Raw genomic sequence first — 23,800 nt, 5'->3', positions numbered from 1 at the left:
CTTGAATAAAGTCTTCTTGGTCTTTAACTCTGTCTTTATATCCTCCCTGGCCTTCTGGTCGCCTGAAGGTACTCCCATAACTTCAGCTCGTCCTATAACTCCTTGGCTTCCAGATTATCTATAAAAACTTTCTGGGCATCAACTCGTACATAAAACCATATGGCCTATAGCTGGTGTATAAAGTCTCCTTGGTCTTCAGATCGGACTCTTTAGCCTCCGTGGCCTTCAGCTTGTTCCTAACAAGTACTATGCCTTCAGCTCTGCTAAAAAAATCCTTGGCCTTCAGTTCCTTTATAAAGACTTCCTGGCCTTCCGATCGTCTATAAGTTCTCTTTATGTATTCAGATCATCCATAGAGATTTCCCGATCTTCCGCTCGTCTATAAAGACTCCTTGACATTCGTACTATCTACCATGTGGCCTACAGCTCGTATATAAAGTCTCCTTGGTCTTCAGGTCGGTCTTCATTGCCTTCCTGGCCTTCAACGCATCCATAATAACTGCTCTGCTTTCAACTCTGCTATAAAAAATTCCTGGCCAGCTCGTCTATTAAAACTTTCTGTCCTTCAGTTTCTCTATAAAAACTTCCTGGACTTTCACTCGTCTATAATCTCAATTTGGTAATCAAAACGACCATAGAGACTCCCTGCCCTTCAGGTTGTCAATAGGGACTCATTTTACTTCGGTCTTTATATAAAGACTCTTCAGCTTGGTCTCTGGTCCATAATAACTGATATGCCTTTAGATCTGCTATAAAGATACCCTGGCCTTCAGCACGTCTATTAAAACATTGTTCTTCTATAAAGACTTACTGGACTTCTGTCAGTTTATAAATGCTCAATGGTATTCAGATCGTCCACAGAAACTCCCTGATCTATAAAATGTCCATATTGCAATTCATCTATTAAGAATCCCTGACCTTAAGTTCGTTTATAAAGACTACTTGGCTTCCAGTCCATCTAAAATGACTCCCTTGACCTTAGCGCGTATAAAGAATTCAGTGTCTTCAGCTCGCCTGAAAAAAAACCCCGGAACTTCAAGCTTATCTATAAATAATTTCTGACCGCTCTAACATAAAGAGTATCTTTTCTTCAGTTTGTCTTCAAAGGATCCTCGTACTCACTGCTCGTCTATAAGGACAATCTAAGGGCTCCTGCTTTAGGTCGTCTTATTCTCTTCTATAAAGACTCCCGTGTCAGTAAAATTTTCTGAACTTCAGCTCGAATATAAAGACTCCCTTCTATTCAAATCGCCTTCAAAATACTGCCGTGTTTTCGGCTCGTCTATAAATACTTTCTGCCCTTCAGTTCGTTAGAACACATAAAACAAATTTTAATGGCATTCATTCATAGTCAATTTTTGTACATGTATCTTACTGAGAATAAAAGTAAAAATTCGTAAAACCATAAGAAATCCACTATTTTTTCCAAAAATGTAACTTTTTCATAAATATCACATCTATTTTCCTATTTCGCTCTACTATGCCACTATTTGCGCTCATTTTTCCTCTCTCTCTTTTTTGACAAAAACAAATGTATTTCTCCCAAGAAAAAACACACCAACCACCATTCATTGTTCGGCTGTGTTTTATTTTGGTATCATCGTCTGCTTCTCCCTTTATTTGACTACTGTTACTGTTGCAAAAAACCACCGACTCTCCACTCACTTGATTGTGACTAGTTTTGCATTCCATTGTTTCTTTATTTCAGACACTCTTACCGACCTCTGCATTGGTGTTACAAAATTCGCATATAGATTTTCCAAATTAATTCGATATAAATTCTAAATTTTGTATATCAAACAGGTGTTGATGCGATGCGAATGACGCAGAATAAAGTACATGTAAGTAATTAAGAAGAAACGAGACAAGGCATAACAAAGAAGAAGAAAATGTGGAATAAAAAATTTTGATTTTATATTTTATGACAAAGATTTTCTGTGCCTTAAAAAACCCGCAACCACCAAACACACACTCCAAGTGATTTTTTACTCTCTCTCTCTCTAGCAAGAAACCAGTATTTAAACTTTTATGAATTTTATACATTAAATGCAGAAATTAGCATATTGGCAACACTTTCTGAACATTATTCCTATAATTTTTTTTTGTGCAAAGAATCACTGGCATCCAGCCCACCTATAAAGTTTAACTGGAGGCAAGAGATGTAGGCCAGGGAGTCTATATGGACAAGCCATATTGTCCTGCTGGTCTCCATGAAATGCTATGTCCTTTAGGTCGTCTATAGCTTCAGCTCCTTCTTTTAAATATGTTCCTGGTTTTTATATACAATTCCCTGCCTTAACAAATATGCGTAAATTAATATTTAATAGAACACACCAATTGTGTTCATTAATCGCATATAATTCCCATTCCGAATACCTGACTGTCATTTATTATATTAACAATTAATTTAAATGATTAAAGTTGTAAACAAATAAAAATAAACGAAAAACAAATATTTTTTCATTTAATATTTTTGGTTTCATAAACACGAACGTGAGTGGCTGAATGGCGTGCTGGCTAGCTGTCGGGATGGATGGATGGCTGCTGTTACTATAATTATTATGGCAGTTATTTATACATAATTCTTTGTTTAAATTTGTCGTTTTTCGTTGTTTTGTTTAAATTTATTTGATTGTGGGTTGCAGTTTAGTGTTGTTGTTGCTGCGGTTTCTTTGGTAGTCATCGTCAAAAGGTGTCATTAGTTTTCTTCATGCCCGTGCAAGAAGAAGACACTCGCATAAATCCATCCATCCGTCCATCCATCACCCAACCAGGCAGCCAGCCAGCCACCTAACAAAATGCTGTAATGCAGTTACATGCAATTGAATCGTTGACGCTGGCTGCAACGTGCCACAACTTACAATTACGTGATTGGTGCACGTTTTCTACGTTTCCTATAGCTCCCCTTCAATAAATAAGAAAACAAACGCACAAACACACAACCGTACTGTTTCTTTTTTAATTTACGATAAGGATTAAGTAGTGACAGCTGTAGGCGCTTAACATCAACAATAATGCGGTGATAGTTTTTACCTGTATAAGCAAACCCAGTCCAACCATGGGCCTAAATAAGAAGTTATATTAGGCGGATATTTAATATTTATTATGGCCACAGACTAAATAACCCCAAAATGAAGGAACAACTCCCACACGCTCCACACATACGTGACTGCAACATACATACTTATAGTTGGATAACATGACACCACACGATGTGGCTAGTTTTGTTGCATGGTTGATGATTGTGATTTTATTTTAAAATGAAAAATAAAAATAAAAATAATTTCATTTGTTTTGCCACGCTCTAGCGTAGCTAGTTGCTACGTGGTTGACATACAATTTCATTAACACCAATTAGTTAAATTAGACCTCGGGGATTATGTGCCGCTTGACCACAGTTCTGACATCCAATGAAAGTTACTGCAACAATAATATTCAGAACTTTCGCTGTGTGTGTGCGTGTGTGTCGCATTTGAAACAATGCACTCGTTATGACTGGAAAATATGTGTCCCTTAAATACTCGTAAATATTTATAATGTAGTGTTTTTTTTTTGTTGGTTACATACAAACTTGAATTAATGAATGCTAGAGAGGTACAGTGGGGCATAATAGATGTTGCCATATTTATAAACGAACTGAAAGACAAATAATCTATATAGACGATCTGAAATTCAAGAAGACTTTGTAGACGAGGAGCTGAGCCCTGTGTCTAGATAGACAAACCGAATCTGAAATTCAAGAATACTTGGAAGACGAGCTAAACCGTGTTTCTACATAGACGAACAGAATCAGGGGCATTATAGGCGTGATGAAGGCCAGGGGTCTATATAGATTTTATAGATGAGATGAATGTCAATGAGTCTTTATAGATTGAAAGGATGGGAGTTTTTTGCCGAGGTGAATAATTTTACAGACGAAATGAAGCCTAGATGATGATGTTGACAGACTGAACTGTTGACAGAACTGAAGTCATTGAGTCTTTATGGTGCTTAATATCAGGAAGTGTTTAAAGACGAGCTGAAGGGCAGGATGTTTTATAGAGGAGTTGAATGGCTGGGAGTCTTTGTAGAAGACGTGTACGTTAAGGTGTTTTATATACTAGCTGAAGATCGAGAAATAGCTGAAGGATAGGGTTTGTTTCAAGTCGGACTGAAGATCAGGAAGTGTTTATAGACGAAATGTAGAGCAGGGAGTTTTTAGAGACGTCCTGAAGGCCTAGAAGGCTTTACAGACGAGCTGAAGAACAGAGATCCCTTCAAGTTTTACTGAAGATCAGGAAGTGCTTATAGACGAATGAATGGCTGGGAGTCTTTATAGAAGATGTGGACGTCAGGGAATTTTTAGAGATCAGCTGAAGATAAGGAAATATTTCCAAACGATGGTTTCAAGTTGGATGCTTTCAAGTCGGACTCAATATCAGGAAGTTTTTATAGACAAGTTGTAGATCATGGAGTTTTTATAGACGAGCCGAATGTCTGGCATCATTGAAACTCGAGCTGAAGATTAGCATTTATTTACAGACCCATCCGAAGGCTTGACCTCAACCTCAGAATTCCAAGGAGTCTGAGGTGAGAGAGAAATCGCTATAGAATATATGAAGGTCAGCGATTAGTTTTTTAGACGAGCTGAAATTATGTGAGTTATGTGTATTTCCTGTAGATCAGATGAATACTACGAAATATTTATAGAAGAGTTGAAGGTCAGGGATTCTTTAAGCGTGGCCTGAAAATCAGAAAGTCGTTATGAGCGAGCTGAGGGACAGGGAATCCTTACAGGCGAGCCGAATCCAATTGAGACTTTGTAGACGAGTTGAAGATCAGTCAGCCTTTATAGACAAACTGAAGGCCAGGAAGATTTTATAGGCCAGCTCAAAGTGTGTAGTCTTTTTCGACGAGGTGTGGGACAGGAAGTCTTTACAGACGAACTGATGTGTTGGGATCCTTTAAAGTAGGGTTGAAGATCAGGAAGTCTTTAAAGACGAACTGATTGACAAGGTGGTGAAGGTCAGGAAGTGTTTGTAGACGATATGAACATCAGGGTGTTTATAACCTCAGCCTTAGACCCTATCTTTATGTGGACCAAATTCAGTTCTGACAATTTGGAGTCGATTTATGCATGTAAGTCCGTCCGTCTGGGCGGATGGTGTGCACTATAACTCTCAAAGGGAGTAATAGTTTTTATCTAAACTTTGCACATCGTAATATTGCTTCCAATCTTTGTTTAAGTTCGAAAATGGGGAATATAGGTCCTCTTCTTATGGCACCTCCCCCACATAAAGGTCAAACATTTATTTCAAAATTTGTACAACCAATTATCTTCGCCAATCATAGACCAAGTCCGAAGATGGGACCCATCGATGAACTTATTCTGGTATTGACCCCACAGAGGGTCAATATTTTATAAACCTGTAAATTTTAATTGAAGCGAATTGAATAGCCGATTTCATCAACATTAATCCATCCATAATCCATGAAATAATGGGAGTATGTAACTGAGTCAAAAACCAGGGGTCTCCGTATCGGTTTGAAGATCATGAAGGTAAAGGCCCGTGATACTAATGCCAGCAGGTCTTTATAGAAAATAGGAAGGCAGAAAGTCTTTGTAGACGAGCTGAAGACTATATGTATGACATAAGAACTGCCAGGAAGTCTATATATACAAGAACTGGGAGTTTCTATAGTCGAGCTGGAGGAGAGATTTTAAATATGTAGTCTGCAGGTCCGGATATGTCTATAGACGTGTTAAATCAGATAGTATTTATAGAGAAGCTGATGCCGAAGTCTTTACTGACAAATTAAAAAAGAGAGTCTATATAGGCGAGCCATAGGGAGAAAACCCACTTAAGGAGGGGGTATTTGTTGACGTCTTAAAAAGAGCTTAAGACCAATCGATTTTTTATATACATCACCATGAAATAGTCACTAATAACCGATTAAAATCTGATGAGAACTGTATATGGAAGCTATGCCAAAACATGGAGCTACAATATAACTAATGGACGTTTACGTTGTATATATATTAGGGCAGTACATTTATATTTTGGGTTAAACATTGATCTTCATTAAAAATATACGACCAATAGGTATTTATTATCGTCTGAGGCCTCTAAATGCATACTTATTTACTTAGCTAGCTTGCGACAGAACATGTTTTTTAACCCGAGTTTAAAAAAGATTTCCATCTATTGGCCAACATAATCCTCATACAAAACAAAATAAAAGCCGAAACTGGGGTGTGTCGTTTAAATCGGAGTGTCCTCCGAAAGCACGAAATATCTACTTATAATCCTATCGCCTGGGAAATGACACTAGAATCACCAACATACCTAATGCGAACGGGCGATTCATGTGGAGCGTATGTCAAAACATTGACCAACCTTAAATATTTTCTACGGGAAAGTTTTTTAACCGAATATTCCGAAGTATTTCAACCGAAGTAAAAATAGGAGATATAATTTAATTTTATATTCCGGAAGAATATCGGCTGTCTTAAATTTGTCTGCCTGGCTCTTTCTCTCTATTCTATAAATACATTCCTGATCTACATATTTTCCTTGTGCTATGTATTTCGCCTTCATTTCGATTTTCTATATGTTTCCCAAAAATGTTCCCCACCCACTGTTCATTATAAATAATTGTTATGAAAAACATATCCTGTAACATTAAAAAACACCAAACACACACACACACACATACACACTCTCGTTGTAAATTTATGACACCCACATTGCTGTTCATTATGTGTCACATAATTTGTGGTTTTGCCACTTGTTCGCCGTGTGATGCATTGTGGCCAGGCCTCCTCCATTCATGTTACTTCGTTCGAAGTGGTGGTGGTGGACTATGGTTAACTTTTGTCTGCCATCATAAGAGCTTTAATAATCACCAGCCTAACTGACATTGCATCATTTGTTGCATTCATTGAAGAGTTACTGACGACCACTTGACGATTTGATTGTTGCTGTTGGTTGCACCATTCCTCCTCGATTTGTCAATTAGTATTGAAAATTATTTGTTGTTTCAATTAAAAGTTCAAGTGTTGTCGACTACAACTAATCACTCACGAAATAACCATAAATTACGTGCGGAGTATTTGAATTTTGGTGTGGAATGTGAGAGTGTGTTTTAGAGTTCCGGTAATGGGTGCGTACTGTATGTCGAAGTAGTGATTTGTGGTTAATAAGCTAGCAGGTGTTGTTGAGAAATTTTTATTTTTTAATTGGAAAATAAATGCAATTGACATAAATGACCGAAAAAAAAACAAAAATTAAATAATAGAAAAAATTCCTTGAAAAAGTTGTGCCTATGCTTAAGAAAAATTTCCACATATGCGGGATAAAATATACACATTTTCTTCGAAAATGTTATTGCTTGAATTTTGCATGTTAGGGGCTAAATTTTAAATAAAATTGTTTAAATTTCTTATGAAATTGACTCATTATGCATTGCATGAAGTTCTGCTTATTGTCAAGAACGACGCCTATAATTTTCGGTAATGTTGAGATGATATTTAGGATGTGGAATCAACCGAAAAACTTTATTTTAGTCAGACTTTCTAGTCAGCCTAGAGGCCATTATTATACGCATAGCGTGAGGGGTATCTGACAAAATGCTTAGAACGGCTGTTTAGATGATGATCGATCAATATTCGTAAAATATTCATCTCGGGAAAAATATTCATCTCATACGGCGTTAATATTCATATCGGTAAAACAAGATTTGGACAATATACCAGGGTTAGAAAGAGAAACTGTTGACCTATAATGGGCCAAAAGTGTGCAAATATCGTGAAATATGGCCCAGGTTTACAATATAGAACCGCAGAAAGTTAGATTTACGTGGTAGGTGTGTAGGGTATAATATGGTCGTCGTGTGGCTATATTGTTCCGTTCACTGGTTGAATTTGACGCCATTCGAAGTGTCACGGCTACAATTCGTATATGGCGATCAATTTGGGGTCAACGGTGAAAAGATTAATGAATAAATTTACTGAAACTGGGTCTGTCGCACTTTGGAGACCAGAATTGACTGACTATATCGTGCGATTTCTTTGGGGGTTTCTAAAGTCGATGGCTCAAGCCTTAAAAAAGGAAATTGGATGCTGCATTAATGAAATACCGGGAAATTTATGAACAACGGCATTCAAAATGCATCGGCGCCCATCTGCCCGATATTTTGTTCTAAACAAAACTTCATTTTTAAATATCTGTGTTTTATTTAAAATTTAAATATTGCTTTCTAATTGGGACGCCCTTTATTTTTTTGTTTTTTATTTAAAATTATTTACACATTCACATTCGTATGCTTCGTGCTTACAAATGTTTGGTATTTTTTTTTTAATTGAATTTAAATATGTGCAATGAATTATTCGTAAAGTTGCACGCTATTACCGACCGTGGCATTTATTTATGAATTCATACATATTTTAAAGTGTATAATTACAACATCGGATCTATAGTTTACGCGCCATTGTTATATGTTTCCGTGGTGTAGTGGTTATCACATCCGCCTAACACGCGGAAGGCCCCCGGTTCAATCCCGGGCGGAAACAGAATGATATTCTATTTTATATAAAAAATATATGAATAAAAATTATTTATATGAATTTAAATTTAATTCATAATCTAAGAAAAATTGAGCAGGTCGTTCATAACTTTAAAGGGATGTTGAAAAATCATCGAACTACAGGAGTATTTTGAATGTTAAGACCAGCTAATATTCATAGGAAGAAAAAAATGCAAAAAATATTGCAATCTGTTTCCGCCCGGGATTGAACCGGGGGCCTTCCGCGTGTTAGGCGGATGTGATAACCACTACACCACGGAAACATATATTTATCGACAATTTCCAAAGATCCTCGCAATGAAGTAGGCATATACTCCATTCCTGTGTTATCATTTTACTTACGAAATAACGGTACTTGTGGTTTCCGTGGTGTAGTGGTTATCACATCCGCCTAACACGCGGAAGGCCCCCGGTTCAATCCCGGGCGGAAACAGATGCAATTATTTTAATATTTTTTAATTTAAAAATAAAATAACAAACATCTTTGCACTTGAAAATTATTTTTGCAAGAATAACAGGATCCTTATTGAAGGAAAAGGTCGATGTCTTACAAGACATATAGCCACATGAAAATGACAAGTGGATCAGCGTTGGTTTTGAGGAAATCACATACGCATCTGGTGTAAAGGTATGTACAATGGGAAACGAGCAATATGCAAAACAAATTAGCTCGGGGAAAAATAAATCCATTATTTTTCCGGCAGAAGTACTGTGCTGATAGATTTCAAACAATTTCAGATTTATGCTCGCTGTAAAAAATATTACTTTGCTGTTTTTTGTTTGTTGCATTCAGTTGTGAGTTACAGGATGTTAAAAATGGAAATGAACAAAGAGAAAATTCGGCATATTTTATAGTTTTCTTTGACAAAGTTGTGAATGGTGTGTATGGTTCCGATACTGTAACAACAAATTATGTGCAATCTTGGTTTGTAGATTCCATTCAGGAATTTTTGATGATGCAAAGATGCAGCTCGCACAGGTGGGCCGGTCGTCGAAAATGTGGATTAAATCGGATAAATGATCGAGAAATGCCTTTAAAATGGCAACAAACCATGCAACAAAGCGGCGTACATTTGGCCCAAGTCGGACATTCCGAAGCATAAGTCCTATAGTTCATATAAAAATAATGGATTTATTTATTTCTTCAAAGAGCCCTCTTACATATTCTGACCATTAAGAATTAAATTATGATTGGAAAATGCAGTCAAACCTTTAAAAATGGGTTGACCTTTATATGGATAACATTTCAAAACGTTTTACGTTTTACTTCGAAGAAATATAACTTGATTAAATAACTCTAAAAAAATATCGTCAAATCTGTTTCCGCCCGGGATTGAACCGGGGGCCTTCCGCGTGTTAGGCGGATGTGATAACCACTACACCACGGAAACTGTTATCTTTGAAAATATCTCACACCAATCCGTCGTATTGATGGTCATCTTGGCTAACCCAAATAAAATTCAATACAATACAATTCAAATTAAAAGTCATGTTTTGTAAGGCACAATAACAGCAACATACAGACCTAATGAATGTAATGACCATTCAACATATTTTGAAAAGGGTAAACCTGTTAAGGGATGACAAAAATTTGAATTATTGGCTAAGACCATGCCAAAGTACATACCAGTAACCATTATTCAAATTATACATATTCACTTTACAAAAGTACGGGTTATTATTTTCCGAATCATCCCATTGTCAAAAAAGCCATGCACAACATTTGAATGCGTAACAAAAATTCAAATCAAATAAGATTCGTTATACATTGAGAAGTGGACAATGGTGCATCTTATGATGGGTTGATGCGTTCGTCTGTCCATCAGTTCGGTCAGTCATCATTTGATTGAGACATCAACACAACACAATAGTGCAATAGTGTAACAAAGAAAGTGCAAACGTCATAAAACATTGTCTGCTTAGCATCATAATACCAAAAACGTCTAGACCGTGCTAAATTGAATCAAAAAAGAGGCTGATTGTGTGGACGGACAAAAACGTCGTTTTCGTGACGGCTATTGTGGACTACAATGTTTGGCTGCGATGCTTTATTACGAACAGTGGAAATGCCAGGCTTTATTGATTTTTTTCAATCAAAAGCCAAGTTACACATTGATGATGAAGAGCCACACAACAAACGAAATGTATGTGAGGAAGACATCACCATAACAATTATAATAGTAACAATAATGATGGTCGTAATAATAATATTTGTTATGGAAATGATTCAACAATTTCTGGTATGGATTTTGGAAGGTTTGGTATTTTTTTAAGGTGAATAAAAAATGTTGGGGATGTAAAGGTTTGATATTTGAAATCTTTGATTTTTATAGCTTGTTTGCTTCCTGATTAATCTTTTGTTAAAGAATGACTTACCGTGATTTAATCGGATTCGATAAATCCCACGAAAAGTCAAGGTTGAATTTTCGGAAACCTGACCTGTAATTGAAAGAAAAATATATTTTTTGTTTAATTTGAAAACAAGTAGCATATTTTTAAGGCTATATGTTTCCGTGGTGTAGTGGTTATCACATCCGCCTAACACGCGGAAGGCCCCCGGTTCAATCCCGGGCGGAAACAGTTATCGTACTTTTTCTTGAATAAGGGCATAATCCACTAAGAAAAGTAGTAAAGTCGGACAGACCGACCGACTATCAATCCATAAACTCATGCCATTCGTTTGTTACAATGGAACAAAATTATGTAAATCGATTTAAAGCAAATATCAATCGGACACCCGTTGAATATTTGGGCCCAATTAACACAGGTATTATGTTATGTCTGTACTTCTACAAAACGCAATTACGTTATTCTATGCTCTTTGTACGGAGCATCCTTTACTTAAAATCGGACGAACATGTATAAGGAAGCTATATTAAAATATGAAACGATTTTAATGAAAATTGCCACAGGTTAGGTTATACTAATTCCAGTAGGTTTTGTTCTTATCGGCCATATTTTGGGTCTTAGGTACACCATTTACTTAAAATCGGATGAAACTATATATGGGAGTTATATCCAAATCTTAACCGATTGACACACTTTGGCTGTACTAAATTCAGTACCTTGTGCTAAATTTGTGTGGTAATCAGGGTAATTTTGGATCTTTGGTGCACCATTTACTTTAAATCGGACGAAAGTGTATATGGGAGCTATATCTAAATCTCAATCGATTTCAACAAAACTTGACACACGTTAGACTATTCTAGCTTCAGTACGTTGTGAAAACTTTTTGTCCCAATCAGCTTAACTTTGGGTCTTTGGTGCACCATTTACTTCAAATCGGACGAAACTATATCCATTCACTTAAAATCGGATGAAGCTATATAAATCTGAACCGATTTTTTAATAGGGTCCGTCCTTGGGCCAAATAAAAGAGCTGTGCCAAATTTCATCCGATTCGGATCATAAATGCGACCTGTACTTTGTTTACTATTTAACATGGACAGACAGACATGCATAAATCGACTCAGAAAGTGATTCTATGCAGTGTGGTGAATGACCGAAGTTTAGGAGACTGGCCGAAGTTTAGGGGATGTATGTTGGTGGGTGGTGTTTGTTATTAACTACCCACCTACCTATTGAACCTATACTTTGGCCTAGTGCGTGCTGTATCGTATATTATATATATATATATATATAATATGAGTTGTGGTTGGTACAAACTGGTCAGAAGCAAACCGACGACAACTCACGACCCAGATTCTCCCAGCAAAGCAATTAAAAGCCGAACATATCATTGTGTTGTAGCGTTTTAGACTTTAAAATGTTGTAAGAAAGTTGAAAGGAATGAATTTGTCATTTATTTACGCTTATTTCAAATACAGTTGACATGAACAATTTTGAAAAAAAAAAAAGTAGTAACATGAATATATCCATTATGGAACGTAGTATATTCTTGTAAACAAGCTGACATTTCAGTAAAAAGTTTCAACTGTTTCCGCCCGGGATTGAACCGGGGGCCTTCCGCGTGTTAGGCGGATGTGATAACCACTACACCACGGAAACTGTTTTATCTACAGTTTGCCGAATTAAGCCCAGAGAAGGGCAACTGAATATTTTTAATAAAAGCAAGGATAAAGACCATAAGTTCAGCAGAGCCTATTTTGTACATTTCCATGGAAATATTGGACAAGCAAGATTCCAATTCTTCTGGGTACGAAAAACGTTATGCTTTAGTGAATTATGTTGAATATCGGGTATATAGAGTATATAGAAAAATATAAAAAATTTTGTGAAAATTCGGCTAAATCCTTCGAAAATCGCTACAAAGCTAAATAAATAAATATCGGTTTTGCAGGAAAAAATCTCAAATTGTACTTAGTGCTGGCTAAATGTTATTTAACCCGTTTCTATTGCATCTACGAAGTTTTGAGTAGTAAAAAAGTATTTCACTGTTTCCGCCCGGGATTGAACCGGGGGCCTTCCGCGTGTTAGGCGGATGTGATAACCACTACACCACGGAAACATATATGACGGTAATTTTTTAATACAATATTTTTGAAAAAAAAAAACATATTTTTATTTAATTCTATCCTAGAGTTATTCCTGAATATCCTTATGAAATTTCAAATAAAAATTTCAACAATTTAAAGTTATAGCTTGAAGTTATAGACGATTTATGGTGAAATGTAAACATGTTTATCTTCAAAGAATTTTTTAAGAATGCCGCATATGATCTAAAAAAACCTATTAACCCATTTGGTCCAAATTTCAACACGTTATTAAAAACATACATACGTTATTAAAACGTAAGAATGTGCATAAACACAATTGGTGGAGATAACAACTTCCTGGATCATAGTATATTAAATATCATAGATGTAATACTGAATGTATATTTACGTATTATGTAAAGTCTCAGCTGTATGACGGTAAACGACGGGAGGGGTTCTTATGTTTAAGAGGGTTAATTTTAGGACGGGTAAATATATTAATTTCCAATAAATACATGTTTGTTAGAAAATAATAACCTAAAGTATTTTCCTATGTACTGCGGGGCAATTCATTAAAGGGATATTCTTAATAACTTTCCAAACACGGCTCTTAAACATAAATCAATCCAACTATGTATATAACAAAGACATTACACCATCAACCTTTCTTTGGAGCTGGAAGAATTTTTATTTTATTATCTGGATGGGTGTAATATTAGCTCTTTCTATAAGTACAATATTGCGATTTTTGTTTTCAGGAGATAGACTGTTTATATAAAAATGTGGTAAAATATATAGTAACTGTTTCCGCCCGGGATTGAACCGGGGGCCTTCCGCGTGTTAGGCGGATGTGATAACCACTACACCACGGAAACCACATGTAACGGTAAATTTCCGTTACAATTGTCAAAAATCAAATCAATTTTGAAATAAAGAGTAATCACATAAACTAGTTAACTGGTTCACCTTGATTTCATATGAAATGGATTAAATATTCCGTTCACATTTCGAATATTTTGTCGAGTATGTAAATACACACTGACCCTCACATTTGAAAGTGAAGGTTGTACATGTGCATTGTTATGCACTACCATTGTTTTGTTACATTTATTATTCAGGTCATTTGTCTATCTCCATTAGGGTTCCAAAATCTAAAACATTTTGTAAACAGTTTAAAAAAATTTACCGTTATATATGTTTCCGTGGTGTAGTGGTTATCACATCCGCCTAACACGCGGAAGGCCCCCGGTTCAATCCCGGGCGGAAACAGTCAAAATTGATATTTTGAGGATTTTTTGGAATAAGACATAACAGTCTAATTATTTTCCAGAAAAATTGAAAAATTGAATTGAAAACTTTCAGCCTTATAGCTAATGAGGTTATATACACTTTTATGTGGAAAAAATGTGACCCATCAAAATATAGAGTTTTTACACCATGTTCCTTTGGACCAAATCCGTTTCAGGGAATTTGGTGTCGATTTGCAAATGTCCGTTCGGCTGGTGCGCATAACCCTATAAGTGTTTTCTGTAAATTGGTATGTATTTGTAAAAAGGAATTGATAAACGATTTATTATCTAATGCAAAAAATTATTTGTAAATACCCTTTTAAGGAAATATGGAGTGTTAAAATCTCTTTTGTAAAATTTTGGTGACATATCAACAAGTTATTTTTATATGGCAATCTTGTTCTACATATCATGTAATAAGAATAATGACTTGGTGTATGTTAACAGCAATAAAACATGGTTATGACTTACTTCTGAAGTATGTCCTATGTATATTCAATGTAAAGGTTGCATTTGTACATATTAGTTAAAATTTATAAAAAACCAAAAATTACAAAAATAAAAAATTTTATAGACATTTCCTACAGGGTAACAACTCCCTTTCATAAATATTGACCCACTTTAATATATTTTAAATTTCTTTTCCGCCATATTTCTTTTATATTTGACAAAAGTAGATAAAACAGTTTCCGTGGTGTAGTGGTTATCACATCCGCCTAACACGCGGAAGGCCCCCGGTTCAATCCCGGGCGGAAACAGTTACAATTATTTTATTAACTTGAAATATAACGTGAACGGCGGTATACATATAAATTTCAAAGGATAATTAATATTCGCAAGGATATCATATTAAATTACCAATGCAGGGCGGTTCACGTTATGATAAAAATCAATTGCCTTACACAACACTTTATTTTGCTGTATATAAAATCGAATATTATATGCTTTACTACTAATATAAAGGATATTAAAAATATGTGGATCTGTTTCCGCCCGGGATTGAACCGGGGGCCTTCCGCGTGTTAGGCGGATGTGATAACCACTACACCACGGAAACGGTTGTATCGATGTATCGGGGAAATCGAAGTAACCCCAATGAATAAGCTTCAAAATTATTAAATGTTCTTGTCGCATATGAACAAAAAAAACATTAGTTGATTTAGGATCATGTGCGACTACACCTAGAAATAAATTCACATTACATCTGGGGACCGATTCGTCATACGTTAATCATAGCTCTGTACAATATTGTTAGATTTGTAAGAGATACATACTATTTGAAATCATATGTATTTGAGCAAATCAAATATCAAAACGTTAATTTAATTTTTGATGAAATATTTGATGAGCCATTGTTATTGACATATTTTAAATTTTATTAGGTTTCATTCTGTTGAAGCAATGGGGGAACTTCGTGTAATGTGGCCTATGCGTCTAAAGTGGACATTTTAAAAACATTTCTGCAATGAGGTATTCTACTCTCTGAAAACTTGATATGCGAAATTACAGTTGTTTCATTGGATGATGGAGCTACCCCATATTCATTGTTACCCAAGATTGAAATAAATTGAAATTTATCACAGAGAATCCACAATCTGCTTCTTAACTTGAAGGTCCACATTACCCACCAAGTTAATTCAGTTGATGACATGAGTTCTACTCATATTCATCCATTTTCTGTGCATTCGACTTTTCTTATATTGAATATCTCGCTGACCCATTGCCTGCCCACTTCAATACGAGAACAAGTGGTAATGTCGTTCATAATAACCGTTATTTTTTGGATCGTGTCGATAATCACGTGTTTCCGTGGTGTAGTGGTTATCACATCCGCCTAACACGCGGAAGGCCCCCGGTTCAATCCCGGGCGGAAACAGTTAAAATTAACTTTTTTAACTCCTAATATTTAAATTCAATTAACCTTTGGGAACCCGTTAATTTGGGTTGTATATCATAGAAAGCGATTGAATAAATTACCAAATTAACATTTCATGGGAATAATCGGTTTGCTCCATTATTTATTGGGTTTGGTCCATTATTTCTTGGTTTTTGGTCCAAGCTCTGAACATCCTAATCACGTTTCAAATCGAAAAGTATCGGTTCACTTTTTATAGTAATCCGCCCTAAAATCATAAACAATTGGAAAAACAATTTTTGCAAAAAAATTTAAAATTTTGTATTTAAGATCATATAAAGGCACAGAGTTTAGAAAAAATAACAATTTTTATTTTAACCCTCGGACAGTTTCGTCTGTCTTTCAGCAAAAACAAAAACATCAATTGTAACAGTACATAGGATAACCGAAAAATGGCAATACATTTAAATGTCGTATATTCGATGAAAGGGTTAATGATTTCAAATTGAGATTTATTATATTTTAATCCATTTAGGCAGCCTCGGAGTAGATAATACAGTTTCCGTGGTGTAGTGGTTATCACATCCGCCTAACACGCGGAAGGCCCCCGGTTCAATCCCGGGCGGAAACATTTAGCAATATCTTTTATTAATAGTTTCATGAAAAAAAAAACGAAATTATTATTTTTAACTTTAAAGTGTCTGCTAGATTTCCTTAAGACGTTAAATGATTGAGTTATGCTAGTGGTTAGCAAACACCCAGACATGTTCGACAAATGACTTTTCAATTTACCTTATGTTGTATGAAACCTAGCCTTGGTGTTAGAATAGTGATAGTAACACCAATGGGAACCCTGAATGAGAATTCATTAAGAATTCTGTTTGCATGTTGCTGCCAGCCAACCAGCCTGTTTTGCTAAGAATTTTTAGCACAAAAATCCCTGTCAATGTTTGGCTTTTGTGAAACTGAGAGACTTTGAAATATGTATGAGTATCGTATCCTTGGCATTGATGTTTGCCAGCTAGGTGTATACATAGAGGTAGTCAAGCAGCCAGGCAAAGAGTCAGCCTGCCAACCAACCAGCTTGTCAGACTGCATGTCAGTAAGTGGTATGCACATGATTCAACGTAGTTAGTGCTGGCTCGTAACTTATGCACAAACACACAGTCGCTCACATCGATGCTGTCTGGCTCAATGGTGTTGATAGCGGTTAAATTATGTTGGCATTTTCCAACAGGGATTTATGCCTCACAAGGCAGCAATCCAAACAACCATAATGACGAAGGCATTGAATCGTTTATTAAATGTTTTTAAAGGTGATTTTAAAATACAAGAAATTTAAACATCTTCAGGTTGATCAGGAGAAGGATGATAACGCTTTCAAGTTAGGTTTAACAAATTTTAAAATTAAATATCTCTAAAAATGGGATCAAGGGAAGAAAACATTTGAATACTCACTATAATCGCTCAGAGGCAAAAGGGGTACCGAAATATGTAGTGCTGTTACTGCTTCTATTTTCCTGAGAGCCCATCCTAACTCTCAACTTCCTTGAACTAATATTGTATTTGTAAAACAAATCAATTTGAATTGATATGAAAAACCAACAAACTTCATTGTGTAAAACAACAACTATCAACTATTTTTCCAAACAATATATTTTAATCCTTTGGTATTTAGTTGTACGACTGCAGTTTCCAGTTGTCGGTATCATCATCATCCTCATCATCCATTATTGTTTTGGCAAAACTGCCACAAAACTTTATCTTTATCATTTCGGTTTTGTTTGCATTTCGGAATCAAAATCAAAATCATTTTCATGCAAAATTACATCGTCATGCAAAAATGCCAAACTGATTACTTTTAATCCGTTTGTATTCGCTGCATTCTTCTATTCCGCCGCATTGAAAAGTTATTGCAACAAAAAAACTGAATAGTTTTTACAATTCTATAGCCCATGGAAGATGTTTGGGAGGGTGCTGTAAAGGATATGTAGAAATAAATTTTCTATTTGTTATTATTGCAATTCTTTGAATTAAGTTTATTTGTCTATTTTCATTTCAAATTAAAATTTTGAAACTTTGCCAAGGACCAAATGTGTCTAAGTTTCGTAATTACAAGCGGAAACAAATGGAAATAAGTTTGTGTAAATTTGAAATTTCGAATAATGTTAGTGGTTATATGAGGCACTATCAGACAAAGGGACTTTCATGCATTTGGACATGACAGGTGTGGTTTCCGTGGTGTAGTGGTTATCACATCCGCCTAACACGCGGAAGGCCCCCGGTTCAATCCCGGGCGGAAACAGGTAATTGATTTTTGTTGAAATCAATTTAATATTAGTAGGACTGGTAGTCAGAGATGGTCTGTCAGAAACAGTGACGTAAATGACATACATTTCCGACGTATAATACATACGTCAGAAACGTCGGAAACCTACCCAAAACCATTAGGTTTTTGACAAAACAGCTATTTCAATTAATAAATTTGGAAATTACGTATGATTTACTCAAATCCATATAAAATTTCAAAAATTTCTTCTCAGAAAAGGTTAGCAATTTTTATAAGTTCTAGTAAGGAATAGATAGATATATGTAAAAATAATATATATTCTTGAAAATAACTGTATATGGTGATAATATTGAAATAAATGACGTTTACTACATTTATTACATTTTATACAGGTATATGACGTTTTCGACGTTTACACCTTTTTGACAGTCGAAAACCTAAAAATTCGTCACACGGACCATCCCTGCTGGTAGTGGACCTTGATGTTGTCAGAAGATGAATAATATTGGGTTATAATGGGGAGAAAACAAATTACACGAGGGCATCCAAAATACCTCTATCGGAACACATATGAGGGGACTATGACCTAGGAGGTATTGATGTTATTTGTCAGGAGGTCATTTTATGGAACGAAATACCCAATACAGACATTAATGTTGGCCAAGTTGTATGAAACCATAAAAATTTCGAAAATGACCAAATACCAAAACCAAATTGCCGCTACTTTGGTTAGATTGAGCGTCTTGGACTATAAAAATACCTAAAATACCAAGGCTCAATATTTAAAATTTGTAAAGATCTTAATATCGAAGCTATGTCCAAATATTTACCTGTATTTTGGTATGCATAATTGTTTTTCAAATTCGAAGAACCCGGAATGGCAACATATTGCCACTTTGGTGGGAATTATCAGATAAATCCTTCAAAATTCTATAATAGTAGAGGACCTTTATTTTGGACTTTTGTCAAATCATGTGCCTATTCTGTACATTTTCCGTGAAGAATAATTGGTTAACCTTGGATTGCCTCATTATAGCCACTTTAATTGGAAAATGATCCTATAACCATCAACATACCATAAAGGGTAGTATTTGGGCTAAAAAAAGAAAGCCTGTGTTGCGAATTTTTAGCAAAGATTTTCATTACCCTCCAAGAACATCTACATTGAAACTTCGCAGAAGCCTGATCACGTCTAAAAATCCAAGACTGAAAGGATTTTCATAAAATTCAGTATCATCCACATGATGATAGCTTCTGAAAAATATTCACGATAGTCCTTATGGCTTTGATAATCCTTTACAAATATATTAAAAATCAGGGAGCCGAGCAATATATTTTGACGGGACCGACCATATGATACCCTACACAACTACCATGAAAATCTAACTTTCTGTGGCTCTATATTCTGAGCCTGTGCAATATTTCGCGAAGTTTGCGCCCTTTTGACCGATTATAGGTCTACAGTTCCACCTTCCAACCTTGGCGTATTTCCCAAATCTTGTTTTCCCGAGGTGAATAATTTGACCATGAAATAAACATTTTGATCACTTTAGGTTTTGGTTGATTTGACCCCCCGGAATATTGACCGATCATCATCTAAACAGATATTCTAAGTATTTGGTAAGATTTACTTCACCGTCTAAAATATGTGATGTTCTGCCGTCCTTGACCATAACTGGAAATTCAAGTAACATTTCAAAGCGCTCAGCGCGACATTTCCACCCTCTAGTGGGGTAATAGTAATACTAAACAATATCATAACACATAGGTATAAAATTTCGTTATGTTCGGGTCATCATTTTGGTCTCCAGAGCGACCAGAAAAAGGGTATTCTTTGGCCAGACCCGTCCTACATGTCATATATCGTGACGATTGGTCCATAACTGTGGCCTGTATAGTTTCTATAAATTATAATGGACAGACGGACAGCCGGACGATGACGAATGTCTATATTGACTCAGCTAGTATAGATATGACGATCGGCATACTTAAAGAGGGATCTAGAACCAATATTTCGCGGCTTTACAAACTCTTGGGGCTGACCCCAAGGCTCTTGGGGCTGACCCCTGACAATATAGTTGTGTAGTGTATAAAAATCTATTCTTTTGGTTCTGATAATCCTTGCAAAAATTTATTGAGAAAATCTACGTTTATGGTTTTGATGGTCCTTGAACAAATATATTTAAAAAATCCACGCTTATAGCTCTGATGGTACTTGGAAACGTACTTACTTAGCTGGCTTGTGACAGAAAATTTGTTTCATAAGCCGAGCGCGTCGGTCTTGTGAGCAATTCTTCCAATTTGAAAGACCCTTTTCCGAAATGTTGTCTTTCACTTGATCTTTCCATCGAATTCGTGACCTTCCCCTTCTGCGTGAATAATACGTTTGCTCACTTTTATATGTCTATTGTGCTTTGGCAAACCCCATCCCTTATCTGACTATGTCGATGTCCGAGAATAGATGGTATAGCTCATGGTTCATTCGACGACGATATTCACTGTCGACGCAGATCGGCCATAGATCTTTCGGAGAATGTTTCTCTCAAACACTCCCAGAGCTGCCTCATCTGCTTGCGAAAGTAGAGTGTGAGTTTGGTTTGGCGACAGGTGGCCTTGCTTTTGAGTTGCTTACTCAGACCATAGTAGCATCTGTTGGCCAACATTATTCTTCTACGGATTTCAAATCTGAGCTTCGTTCACTACCTCGAAGCTGATGGTCCATGCAAAAATCTATTTAAAAAAAATCCACGCTTAGTGCTCTGATGGTCCAAGCAAAAAACTGTTTAAAAAAATCCACGCTTAGTGCTCTGATGGTCCATGCAAAAATCTATTTAAAAAAAATCCACGCTTAGTGCTCTGATGGTCCATACAAAAATCTGTTTAAAAAAATCCACGCTTAGTGCTCTGATGGTCCATGCAAAAATCTGTTTAAAAAATCCACGCTTAGTGATCTGATGGTCCATGCAAAAATCTATTTAAAAAAAAAATCCACGCTTAGTGCTCTGATGGTCCATGAAAAATTTATTTTAAAAATCCACGTTCCATAAAAATCCATTAAAAAAACTATATTTAAAAATTCACGCTTTTGTCTCTGATAATCCTTGGAAAAATATATTTAAAAGATCCACGCTTATGACTCTGGTAATCCTCTGATAATCTCTGCACAAATATATTTTGAAAAATCCACATTTATGGCTCTGATAACCCTTGGATAAATATATTTAAAAAATCCACATTAATGACTCTGATGGTCTATTTAAAAAAATCCACGCTTATGGCTCTTAAGGGCCTTGCAAAAATCAATTTGAAAATCCACACTAGCGGATCTGATAATCCTTGAAAAAAATTATTAAAAAAATCAATAATTTGTGTGTCTTACCCTCCCAAAAACCCACCACACTACAATAATGTTAATATTTTAAAATTGACCATGATATCATCATTTTACGATCGGAAGCTGTGTCCAAGTGGATGTGCGGCAAATTAAGCCAATAAAATAACAAAAATATGATACTTAAGCATTTATGATGGTATATTGTGACGGAATGATTTTAAAAGCCTGCCCTCATTGGCATTCATCAAGAGGAACTTGAATTGTGCAAAAAAGCACACACACATACGTTTTCACAATCAGATCATGACTAGAGACTTATGTAGGAAAGAGGAGGAGGAGTGATTAAGTGGACTTTGGCAATTTGCACGCTTTTTTAATTATACCACAGAAGAATCTTGGCATTCATTGATGCGGAGTACCCTTGTAAGATGTTTCGTTTTATATGTGGTGTTATTATTATTTTTTTGTATATTTGAGCTGTGGCTAATAAAAATTGTTGAAATTGCTCATGAATTTGCCCGATATTAAAATAAACTTTAAATTAACTATTCATGGCACGTTTCGTTTTGCAAACAACAAAAACAAAGAAGTCATCCAAGAAACATGCATAACATAAAACTAACAACAAAATTCTATTACAAGAAGACGAAGATGACCTCAACTACGACCATAACTACAAGCTCGGAATCACTGAGTGAGCTGTGGATGGCATCTAAAATGGATTAAATCTTGTCGCTTGTCTAACGAAGTAGTGTGGATGTGGATATGCGGGAAGCATGCGGGTGTAAATATTGGCCACGCATGCAATAATCCACAATATGTGTGGATTTTAAAACTCCATCGTCCAGATTTGTCTGCTTATAACCTCGAGCAAAGTCAACGTGGATAGAAGTTTTAGTGGGGATGACTATGGTAGAGGAGATACAAATAGATTGTTGGTTAGCTAATCAGTCACATGTAAATGTGATGAACAGGGGTTTGGATACGAAATTTTTAGAAGGTCTATCAGAGAAATAAGCGAGGATTTTTCTAGGCAATTTTCGGAAGGACTATCCATGCTATACGCGTGGATTTCTTAAATAATATCTTGGATTTATGGATATCATGGATTTTTAAAGAATATTTTTTAAAGGACTATCCGAGTTATAACCGTGGATTTTTAAAGAATATTTATTATAGGATCCAAAGGGCTCTAAGCGTGGATTTTTTAAAGAATATTTTTCAAGGACCCAAAGAGCTCTAAGCGTGGATTTTTTAAAGAATATTTTTCAAGGACCAAAGAGCTCTAAGCGTGGATATTTTAAAGAATATTTTTCAAGGACCCAAAGAGCTCTAAGCGTGGATTTTTTAAAGAATATTTTTCAAGGACCCAAAGAGCTCTAAGCGTGGATTTTTTAAAGAATATTTTTCAAGGACCCAAAGAGCTCTAAGCGTGGATTTTTTAAAGAATATTTTTCAAGGACCCAAAGAGCTCTAAGCGTGGATTTTTTAAAGAATATTTTTCAAGGACCCAAAGAGCTCTAAGCGTGGATTTTTTAAAGAATATTTTTCAAGGACCCAAAGAGCTCTAAGCGTGGATTTTTTAAAGAATATTTTTCAAGGACCCAAAGAGCTCTAAGCGTGGATTTTTTAAAGAATATTTTTCAAGGACCCAAAGAGCTCTAAGCGTGGATTTTTTAAAGAATTTTTTTTCAAGGACCCAAAGAGCTCTAAGCGTGGATTTTTTAAAGAATATTTTTCAAGGATCCAAAGAGCTCTAAGCGTGGATTTTTTAAAGAATATTTTTCAAGGACACCAAGAGCTCTAAGCGTGGATTTTTTAAAGAATATTTTTCAAAGACACCAAGAGCTCCAAGCGTGGAATAATTTTCAAGGATCCAAAGAGCTCTAGGCGTGGATTTTGTGAAGAATATTTTTCAAGGTCACCAAGAGCTCTAGGCGTGGATTTTGTGAAGAATATTTTTCAAGGACACCAAGAACTCCAAGCGTGGAATAATTTTCAAGGACCCAAAGAGCTCTAGGCGTGGATTTT

At 35.7% G+C, this 23,800-nt stretch overlaps 14 non-coding genes across 14 annotated transcripts; 8 read left to right on the top strand and 6 right to left on the bottom strand.

The window, feature by feature from the left end:
- Positions 1-8,478: 8,478 nt before the first annotated feature.
- Trnav-aac (transfer RNA valine (anticodon AAC)) lies at positions 8,479-8,551 on the top strand. The gene has a single exon. It is a non-coding gene; the product is annotated as a tRNA-Val (tRNA).
- A 204-nt stretch (positions 8,552-8,755) lies between these two features.
- On the bottom strand, positions 8,756-8,828 carry Trnav-aac (transfer RNA valine (anticodon AAC)). Its single transcript has one exon. It is a non-coding gene; the product is annotated as a tRNA-Val (tRNA).
- Positions 8,829-8,925: 97 nt separating this feature from the next.
- Trnav-aac (transfer RNA valine (anticodon AAC)) lies at positions 8,926-8,998 on the top strand. Its single transcript has one exon. It is a non-coding gene; the product is annotated as a tRNA-Val (tRNA).
- An 885-nt stretch (positions 8,999-9,883) lies between these two features.
- Positions 9,884-9,956, bottom strand: Trnav-aac (transfer RNA valine (anticodon AAC)). Its single transcript has one exon. It is a non-coding gene; the product is annotated as a tRNA-Val (tRNA).
- Positions 9,957-11,072: 1,116 nt separating this feature from the next.
- On the top strand, positions 11,073-11,145 carry Trnav-aac (transfer RNA valine (anticodon AAC)). Its single transcript has one exon. It is a non-coding gene; the product is annotated as a tRNA-Val (tRNA).
- A 1,355-nt stretch (positions 11,146-12,500) lies between these two features.
- On the bottom strand, positions 12,501-12,573 carry Trnav-aac (transfer RNA valine (anticodon AAC)). The gene has a single exon. It is a non-coding gene; the product is annotated as a tRNA-Val (tRNA).
- Positions 12,574-12,960: 387 nt separating this feature from the next.
- Positions 12,961-13,033, bottom strand: Trnav-aac (transfer RNA valine (anticodon AAC)). Its single transcript has one exon. It is a non-coding gene; the product is annotated as a tRNA-Val (tRNA).
- Positions 13,034-13,803: 770 nt separating this feature from the next.
- Trnav-aac (transfer RNA valine (anticodon AAC)) lies at positions 13,804-13,876 on the bottom strand. The gene has a single exon. It is a non-coding gene; the product is annotated as a tRNA-Val (tRNA).
- A 321-nt stretch (positions 13,877-14,197) lies between these two features.
- Trnav-aac (transfer RNA valine (anticodon AAC)) lies at positions 14,198-14,270 on the top strand. The gene has a single exon. It is a non-coding gene; the product is annotated as a tRNA-Val (tRNA).
- A 705-nt stretch (positions 14,271-14,975) lies between these two features.
- On the top strand, positions 14,976-15,048 carry Trnav-aac (transfer RNA valine (anticodon AAC)). The gene has a single exon. It is a non-coding gene; the product is annotated as a tRNA-Val (tRNA).
- Positions 15,049-15,274: 226 nt separating this feature from the next.
- Trnav-aac (transfer RNA valine (anticodon AAC)) lies at positions 15,275-15,347 on the bottom strand. Its single transcript has one exon. It is a non-coding gene; the product is annotated as a tRNA-Val (tRNA).
- Positions 15,348-16,093: 746 nt separating this feature from the next.
- On the top strand, positions 16,094-16,166 carry Trnav-aac (transfer RNA valine (anticodon AAC)). The gene has a single exon. It is a non-coding gene; the product is annotated as a tRNA-Val (tRNA).
- A 537-nt stretch (positions 16,167-16,703) lies between these two features.
- On the top strand, positions 16,704-16,776 carry Trnav-aac (transfer RNA valine (anticodon AAC)). Its single transcript has one exon. It is a non-coding gene; the product is annotated as a tRNA-Val (tRNA).
- A 1,601-nt stretch (positions 16,777-18,377) lies between these two features.
- On the top strand, positions 18,378-18,450 carry Trnav-aac (transfer RNA valine (anticodon AAC)). Its single transcript has one exon. It is a non-coding gene; the product is annotated as a tRNA-Val (tRNA).
- Positions 18,451-23,800: the final 5,350 nt, after the last annotated feature.

Source organism: Musca vetustissima, unplaced genomic scaffold (assembly GCF_032173495.1).
Source record: "Musca vetustissima isolate MV318-11 ecotype Yass unplaced genomic scaffold, APGP_CSIRO_Mvet_v1 utg9941, whole genome shotgun sequence".
Lineage (NCBI taxonomy): Eukaryota > Metazoa > Arthropoda > Insecta > Diptera > Muscidae > Musca > Musca vetustissima.
Note: the sequence above shows the minus strand (reverse complement) of the source record. Positions and strands in the feature narration are given on the sequence as shown.